Below are 9,634 nucleotides of genomic sequence, written 5' to 3'. Positions count from 1 at the left end.
ATACTGCTGTACAAAAAAATAGATTTTTTCCATGACTTCCTCAGCCTTCCTATGTCATTTATTTTTGCTTCATTAGTGATAGCTATTATGAAAATTAATTAACTGCTGTCCAAAACAAGATTGATGAAGAAAGTATCCTACTGTTTTGGATCGTAAAAGTACTTGTGTTGTTCTTAACCATTTTAACTATTATATGGGGTATTTACATTGCAATTCACAATTTAAATATTGTTCCTTTTCTTGGATTGAATATGGTCTTATGAAAATGTTGTGATGATATAATTGATGCATCATCCCAAACCAAATACATTAAAACCAGTCACAAATTCACAGGTTCATATTGGTAGCTGGCTGGTTTGCACTAGTTTGACTAGTGAATCCTCTGAACATTGAAAAGGTGCATTCAGATTAAAAATTATAATTGTAATTACAGACTTCAAAGATTTCATTTGGTCTGGACCACGGTCCTCTCAAAATTATACACAATTATTTTATTAGTCAGTGTAGTCAATAACGCAGCGTGTTTGTATGGTTGTTTGTGTAAAAAGTTCATCGCTAAATCATTTGTAGAACCGTGTGGGAAATAAGTGGAGAAGTCACGGATATAAAGCAAATAGAACTTTAATCGAGCCGCTCGGAAGCCCCACGTCGGGAATAATTCCTTCAGTGAGACTTAATGTTTACACACATGAGTACAGCTTTATAGGAAAATGACGTAACATCTTATGGCCGTTCATCCAATCAGAAGATACAGGTCCGGGTCCGTTTACGATCTGTCCTCCCGTGAAGAGGTAATGGATACAAAAAGCAGATGTCTGTCTTTGATGTGCACTAGGAAGATGCGATCCCATGGTCGTCATTTACCTAGTGTCAATCGCTCATTAACAGAAACGGCACTGTGTGATCTTTCATTACTGACAGGAGTTTCTAACAAATCAACCTTGTTGACCCTTTACTTGTCCTGCTAAATCTAATCCACTCAGTCTGTATACAAACTACTTAATGATGCTAGTATTAATATAAAACATTATATAATTATCACAAAACACTTTCTTCAACTTCCTATACAGTCTTCATCATTCAATCTGAAAGTTAACTGCCTCTCAGAAATTGAACAAACTAGATTTAAGGAATTCATATTTTATAGTTATATTTATAACAGTATTATAAGATCATCAATAGAAGTTAATACACAATCTATACAATATTAACATGCAATGAATAACAACCTATAAATTATATTTTAATATTATTAACAGCTATTAATTTTATCTTAAGAACATATTGTTATATCACTATTGCAATATATGATCTGAGGAAGATGTGATTCAACAGCAACATTTTAATTATTTGTCTGATTACTATTACATCTTGTCTGTGATTGTAATTGATTACATAAATGTAAACGATTGCCTTTAAAGTGCTCCTGCCTTAACTGTTCTGGAAGGGACTTAATTCATGAAGGTTTATAACTACATTAACAATACTTGTATAGATTGTTAATCATTATCAATTAACATTATACAGATTGCTTTATCGAAAGCTATCAATGTATACGTGTTACTGGTTTATGTTGATTGCTTTTGTTAGCACTCTTAAAGCAGCAAACTGCATTCAACTGTTACCAGTTTTATTTGTTCAAAAGTCAATCAAATGTTTCCAAATCTGGGTCCAGATTACGGCAAACCTGTCCCACCTACAAACCTCTACTCAGTGGTTGCTTTATTTCTTTGTCAGATGCTTCCTTCTACTCAAAGTCTATCCTAGTCTAATTATATTGAAGCAAGTTTTAAGAACAATTATACTATTTTAGACTCGTATTCAAATACCTCTGCATGTAATTATAATTCACCTGCAAATACTGCTCTTGAAATTGGTCTATTTAATCCTCTTATTTTCCTAAAGAAATGATAATAAATATTTTAGACATATCACCTTGTTTTATTTCTGAATGCTTTAAAAATGATCTCTTCTGAACCGGAAACTCGACAGATAAAATGTTCTGACCACCTTTTTTTAGATTTTTAGATTAATTCTTGCCTGCAAATGTTTTCCACTGTTCCAATCTTACTGTCTTATATTTCCTTTAGTGTTTCTGAGTTTCAAAATGTTTGATTTAATCAACTCTTCAAGCCTTTTTAAAACCTGTCTAATGAAGTGTTGTTTTGAATATAATAGATTAGTAATTAATTACAGTTACAAGCAGGTAGATGCAGTTAAAATGAATACTTTCCAAATATGAATAAATCAGATGTCTTGCATTATAGTTTCCTTTTTATTTGTTAAACATGAATTACCATTAATCTGTTCCAGCAATACTTTGTTTCTCACTTCTTTTCTGATTCTTGAAAGTGCAAAGAGCATAAGATTACTCACCTGTATTTATATTTTCTGCTGCTTCTACTGTTAGATTTGTTCCACTTCCTTCTCCTGTGATGAACTTAGGGATCTCAATAATTGCTTTACATAAGTATTTCCCCGTATCATTTTTGGATACTTTTGAAATTGTCAATTTAGAACAATTCCTGGAAATAGAAAAAACACACTTATTCAGATTGACTTCTGTGGACCCATTTTTAATGTTATGAAAACTAGATTTAATTCGATTTCTATCCTTCCACCATTCAACTCTTATTCGTTCCAAATCCAGATCTGTTTCCCAGCAGCACAACATCTGAACGGACTCTGCCTGTCTCACTGTTATCTTGTGAGGAGACTGCATGATATTCATGTTTCCATTAACATCTAAGACAAGGAAGAAAAAAAACATCAACAAAAATCCAAATAATGCCTTTAGCTTTTATTACTGTAGTGTATATTATTGTAAGACAATTGTATATTAGTTAATTTTTTGAGGCCTAGGTTAGAATGAACAAAAGAAAACCATGTAAATCTAAGTGGATAAAAACAAATATAAAATGAACACACAGCTTATTTATCATATCATTCATCCAACCCCACCCACAGCCACAATATGCTTTAGCAACACACAATAAGTGTTATAAAGGAGAACATAGAGACCCAACAGAATTTAATGAATATATATTACAAAACCTCTATTCAGCAGAAGCTTTAAGTTTTTCATTTTAGATTTTTATGGCTGATAACTTGATGTGAAATATTGTACCCACAGTGGACACACCAGATCAACTTAATGTTTCAGTTTCAGCATTTCACTCTTCCTTTGGAGAATCCAAGATTCATACCACTAGTTGTTTCCAGTTTCTTGTCATATTTACTTTAATACATATTTAAAATATAAATCAACCACTGTCAGTACACTGTTAGTTGAAGATGTCAAAGTGTACGACACTGGTTATACAGGTCGAGATGTCTTGCAGAGACCGAACCAGAAGCACATATATAAACATATACATACGTGTGTGTGTGTGTGTGTGCAGTGTATATTGCTTGAGAATTAAAAGCATCAGCGATTCTCACCCCGGGAAATCAAAGAGGAGACATGCAGACAGCCTAGCAGGACAGTGAGCAGGTTCATTGCTGCGTTGAGGCAGTGGTGCTCAGTGCCGCATGATGGACTGAATAGACTGGACAGTGTAGGCTCTTGACAGGACTCTCTGAAGTTCAGTCATTCACACCTCCACAGACACCCAAGTATGTATAGAAGAGCTATGAAGTGACTACAATGACCACAAGCTCATTCTCAATGTCAGCATATTAAAGTTTTCTAGCTGATTTACAGGAAGAGATTTACTTCCTCAGATAAACCTACATGTATTCCATCACATAGTACTGCTGGCAACATATAGAAAACAAACATCATTTAGTTGGTTTATTTGTTTCTAATCTTGTTTTACTAACAACTAACCTAAGACGAGCAGTGTACAGGCCCAGGCTTCACAGCACTATCTATGGCCTGGGCCAAATCACAACTTTAGGTTTTCCACACATTAGATCTCACAAACTTGTACCGTAACAATGTTTTATTTATATACAGAAGACACGTGCCTCTGACCATACATTCATTTGCAACATCATCGTTATAAAATGATTAACCAAATGTCCAAAACAAACAGAATATGTCTCAGATAAGGCTTTGGTTAACGCTGGGGGAAGTGAGATCACTGTGACAGATGGAGGCAGGACCTACAGCAACTGTTCCAGTATGATGACCAATCTCCCCAGTCTCCTCCTTGCTGCAGCATGTGGACCCTTTCCAGGGTAGAGACCCTGCAGTGGCAGCTTTCTTTTATAACACTTTTATGTTATGAAATATTTTGTACTATATTTTGAAATATGAAAAAACACTCAATTGAGATGTTTAAAAATGCATAATTGTGTAGTGCATCACTCACATCTGTTTATTCATCTTCTTGAGTAATGTTATTGTTCCCCCCTGAAGAGTCCAAATAATTGAGAGAGATATGCATTTTCAATCAAGAGGAAGAGTCTTAGAGAAGTTACAAAGTACAGGCACTTTTATGCAGACCAGACAGGAGAGAAAGATAACAGGCCCACATGTCTGTCCCAGGATGAGTGGAAAATGAATGCATATGTACTTTTTAATACAAGGGGGGCTTGTACGATGTATCAAGCCCAAATTGCTGGAGAAAACTGGTTCTTATCAGACCCTGTTCTCCTAGTTATCAAGGTGGGAACTATAGCACAGCACTGTACACAGTGAGACCGTGGGACAGTGACTTGACACACAGGGAAAGAAATGCAGATCTTCACCCCATTGTTGTTCATGTGTTTGTGTTTTTGAGTGTCTGAAGGCTAACCTAGGTGTATGTAAAGGTTCAGTCTGTCCTTGGTAGGAGTGGGGGGCAGCAGACTGGTGGTTGTGAGTGGAAATGTTAAAGTATGGTGGCCAAATCTGAAGACCTGGTCAGTACAGAGAATCTTCGGTTTCAGACTTCTGCACTTTTGAACTTGGCAGTTAATAAAGACCCTGCCACTAGATGTGCATTGCGGTTTGCTATCTATTTTGTACATACAAATCGACACCTTGTGAGAGCATGCTTACCCTCAACAAGAACCGAGGTGTGATAAACATATTCTGAGATGATAATCTCACCCCTGCCTCCTCCGCCCCTCTGCACGTCTCTGAGGATGAGTACTGTAAGGCTGGAGTGAAGACCCAGGCGCTAAAGTTAAGTTCGTGCTGTTTACTTGAATGTCCTGAGTAACATGTGCATTCTCACTACACTGGATGCTATTATTTTGTGAACCGGAACGACAAATATGCAAACAATATTCTCAATTAGAATCCAGACAGAAGTCAAACAGAATGCTAATGCAGGTAAATATACTATGTACATAAATGCAATGACATTACCTGTATGATGTATGATTACATAATTATAGTGATTGCATCAAACCAATTATCCATGCAACCGTGTAACCATGTGGTCAACTGTTTATCTACACAGCATATCAAAATACACAATTAAATTACAAAATATTAACAGAAACCGACTTTAACTGATGATATATACAATATTACTTACAAGCAAAGGGTTTAACATGTGCAGATGGAGGAAGGTTGCAAAAGACAAGCTCAAAGTATGCTCTCTCTATTGTTTTTCTGAGTGAAGTAAGATTACACTTTGATCTTGCAATGTGACCAAAGGCAACCAATTAGAAAATACTAAGAATTGGTAAGAATACAGCAGGCTGCAACTACAAGCTCATAACAATGCTCTCATGAAGTCTAGTGTACATGTTACTTATTATTAATTCGGCAAACATATGCAATATGACACTTATCTTAATATCTATGCACTGCATGTGATTTGCATGTTATACAGTGTGAATATGATAATCTGGTTGTTGCAGATTAAGTCATAAGGCTGTGATCAGTAACCATTTGACTTTTTTAAACTCGAAGGGTCAAGCACATAACTGGCCTGTTCTTCATCCCTCTAATCAAGTAGAAAACAGCCATCAACAGCGAGAGGAAGGGAAGGCATCTCAGCAAGTACGACACTGACCACTCCACGCTGTCGCTGGTGTCTAAACAACTGATCCATCAGGCTTTTGCATCAGAGTACATGCATTTATGCCATGTCAGTCTTTATATGTTTGTTTGTTTGTTTTAAATGTCTTTATAGATAATAATGAGCAATCTAGCACATGGCATCAACTTGCTTGCAAAGTGTCCCTTGTATTTAGTATGTCCTTCACTAGGCTGTGCCTGTCCCAGTTTGAGCCAGATGCAGACATCACCAGTTTGATTTAGCTCTTACAGAGATAATGCATCGTCTCCTGAAATGGAAACACCTTATACTAAAAATACATTGTTTTGCAAATTACCGAAAGACACACACACAAGCAAAACCTGCCCCACATACGTACTATACAATACCTACATACACTTCAGACACATTGTTAGCATTTATGCCTGATGGAAGTGGTGCACACAACAGTGAATATTGCCTCGGGAGACACATATTTCATACAGATGACACTATGCAAGTGAGTTGGAGGAATGTGCTTATTTGCTCATGATCATTTATAATGTTGATTGACTTTTGATGCAAGAAAACCTGTAACAGTTTAATGCAGTAACTGTTTTAAGAGTAATAACACAAAACAATCACGTTTCCAAATCTGGGGGCAGATTAAGACGCACCCTTTTCTGGGTTGAATTTGAAGTTTTAAGACAGTCCCTAGTCTAATGGTTTTGCAGTGTGTTAAAAACACTTATAATTCTAGTCTCTCCTATGATTTTCAGATATTTTAGACTGATGTTCAAATTGCACTGCATGTAACTAAAATTCACCTGCAAATGCTACTGTGGATTATGTTCTATTTAATGCTCCTCTTATTGGTAAATAAATGTCAATACATATTTTACAGACATATGACCTTATTTTATTTCTGAATACTTATGAAATGATCTATTCCTAACCAATCCTGGAAATTGAACACATCATTGTTCTGATCACAATTCTAGATTTTTAGATTAGAATTTTTTTTTTTTCTTTTTAGGTAGATAGGTTTTGGTTATTAGAATAAAATTATGAAATTATAACTTGTCCGCTCATTTGTTCCAATCTTACTGTTTTATATTTCCTTTAGTGTTTCTGAGTTTCAAAATGTTTGATTTAAAGCCTCTTTTAAACCTCATTAAGTTTTGCTTTGAATATAATAGATTAGTAATGAATTAGTTACAAGCAGGTAGATGCACAGTTAAAATGGATACTTTACCAAATGCAAGTAAATCAGATGTCTTGCATTATAGTTTGCTTTCAAATTCTTAAAAATGCATTACCATTAATGTAACAGGACTGCCAGGGGTTGTGGACCCAAGTGCGTGACTAAAGATATAGGTCAAAACAGTCGTGTGGTCAAGAACTGGCAAACTGGGCAATGGAGGTTAAGCTAGTGTCGTGGTCGGGGTAAACAGGCTATAAGTCGGATGATCAGGCAGAGTACAGAGGGAGATCCAAGAGACGGAAATCAAAGAACAAGCAAAGGCCAGGAACAGGAGACCTCAGACATAAGAAAACTAATGCTCAGTAGTGCAGCACAGGAGGCTTTACAGGACTTTGCAAGGAGCTGTAGAAACAGGGGGGGTTAAACACTGAGCTAATGAGCCCAGGTAACAGGGAACAGGTGTGCTAATTGGTAAATAAATGGAGAGCACTTGACCTGAATTAACCCTGAGCAGGAGAACAGAAAACTGAGAAAGGGTAGAAGGTGAGAGACATTGACCTCTGGTGGAGAGACTAGGAACAGGCTCAGGCTTATAAGATTTTCATATTTCATTCATAAAGCTGTCAAACATAACTTGATGACGTAAGATATTGTGTCCACAAAATAAGTCTAGAGAGAAGTGTTCAATGCATCCAGTTAATTTGGCCAATTGAGGAGCTGAGATTATTTTGAAAATGGACACACCAAATAGAATCAACTTAATTTCTCAGTTTCAGCATTTTAGTCTTGCTTTGGAGAGTCCAAGATTCATACCACTAGTTGTTTCCAGTTTTATGTCAGATTTACTTTAAGAAATATCTAAAATATAATCCATCTCCAACCACAGTTGAAAATGTCAAGCTGTACAACTGGTTATACAGGTGAAAATATACATACGTGTGTGTGTGTGTGTGTGTGCAGTGTATATTGCTTGAGAATTAAAAGCATCAGCGATTCTCACCCCGGGAAATCAAAGAGGAGACATGCAGACAGCCTAGCAGGACAGTGAGCAGGTTCATTGCTGCGTTGAGGCAGTGGTGCTCAGTGCCGCATGATGGACTGAATAGACTGGACAGTGTAGGCTCTTGACAGGACTCTCTGAAGTTCAGTCATTCACACCTTCACAGACACCTTTACATTACGCTGGAGTCCATATTGACCCCGACCACTTTACATAATCAGTATGTATAGAAGAGCTGTGAAGTGACTAAAATGATCTCAAGCTCATTTATCTTCAATGGCAGCATGTGAAGACACGCAGGGGTCGGTTTTAGCTGACAGACATGTTTATTCAGTAGCCGAAACAAACAAAATGAACGATATCCTCCTCATGGAGGAGCCTTCAGACTCCTGGCAGGAGTTATAAAGAAACACAATAACAAACAGAAAACATAAGAACCGCATTTTATAAATGAAGAAAACTGGCATAGGGAGTGAGTCTCAGACGCTCTGAGGCTGAACACCGGTCGAGGTGCTATGGGATCTCCCTGAAACAAACAACTGGGAGGTAAAATAAGGTGAGGCACAGCGGCAGTGAGGGAACTGATTGCTGTCTGCATCTGCAGCACAGGTGCGTATAAATACCTGGTGCAGAGCATCTAAATGAGACGCCGCTGCTAACGCTGATGCATGAAAAGCAGTGTACAGGCCCAGGCTGCACAGCACTGCAGACACTATAGCCTTGGCCAAATAAAAACTTAAGGCTATCTGAGAATAGCTAAAACAGATTACATGTGCATAAGTGAATCAATGTGTCAAAGTTTTCAATCCTTTTATATTTCTAAGCTTATATTGTTTCATTTTACTGTTTCAGTAAATTACAAAATAAGAAAATAAAAGTTTTATATATTTTAGGTTATAATGTTTTATGGTACTGTTTTAAGTAAATTAAAAAACGAGAAAAACAAAAGTTTTAAATACATATATATGTATTAGATTATATTGTTTTATGATACTGTTTTAGTAACTTAAAAGATATGAAAAGTAAAAGTTTTAAATACATATATATATTAATTTAGGTTATATTTTTTATGATAATGTTTTAGTAACTTATAAAATATGAAAAATAAAAGTTTTAAATACATATATTTTAATTTCGGTTATAATGTTTTATGATACTGTTTTAGTACATTAAAAGTAAGAAAAATAAAGTTTTAAATACATTTATATATCAGATTATATTGTTTTATGATACTGTTTTAGTACCTTAAAAAATAAGAAAAACAAAAGTTTTAAATACATATATATATATATATATGTATTAGATTATATTGTTTTATGATACTGTTTTAGTAACTTAAAAGATAAGAAAAGTAAAAGTTTTAAATACATATATATATTAATTTAGGTTATATTTTTTATGATAATGTTTTAGTAACTTATAAAATATGAAAAATAAAAGTTTTAAATACATATATTTTAATTTCGGTTATAATGTTTTATGATACTGCTTTAGTACATTAAAAGTAAGAAA

The 9,634-nt window shown here is 35.3% G+C and overlaps 1 long non-coding RNA gene across 1 annotated transcript; it reads right to left on the bottom strand.

Annotated features, from left to right (window-relative positions):
• Positions 1 to 240: 240 nt before the first annotated feature.
• LOC136767008 (uncharacterized) lies at positions 241 to 4,442 on the bottom strand. Its single transcript, XR_010821798.1, has 3 exons — positions 3,442 to 4,442; positions 2,377 to 2,745; positions 241 to 773 (listed from the first exon to the last, which is right to left on the bottom strand). It is a non-coding gene; the product is annotated as an uncharacterized LOC136767008 (long non-coding RNA).
• Between the last annotated feature and the right edge of the window lie 5,192 nt (positions 4,443 to 9,634).

Source organism: Amia ocellicauda, chromosome 13 (assembly GCF_036373705.1).
Source record: "Amia ocellicauda isolate fAmiCal2 chromosome 13, fAmiCal2.hap1, whole genome shotgun sequence".
Taxonomy (NCBI): domain Eukaryota; kingdom Metazoa; phylum Chordata; class Actinopteri; order Amiiformes; family Amiidae; genus Amia; species Amia ocellicauda.
Note: the sequence above shows the minus strand (reverse complement) of the source record. Positions and strands in the feature narration are given on the sequence as shown.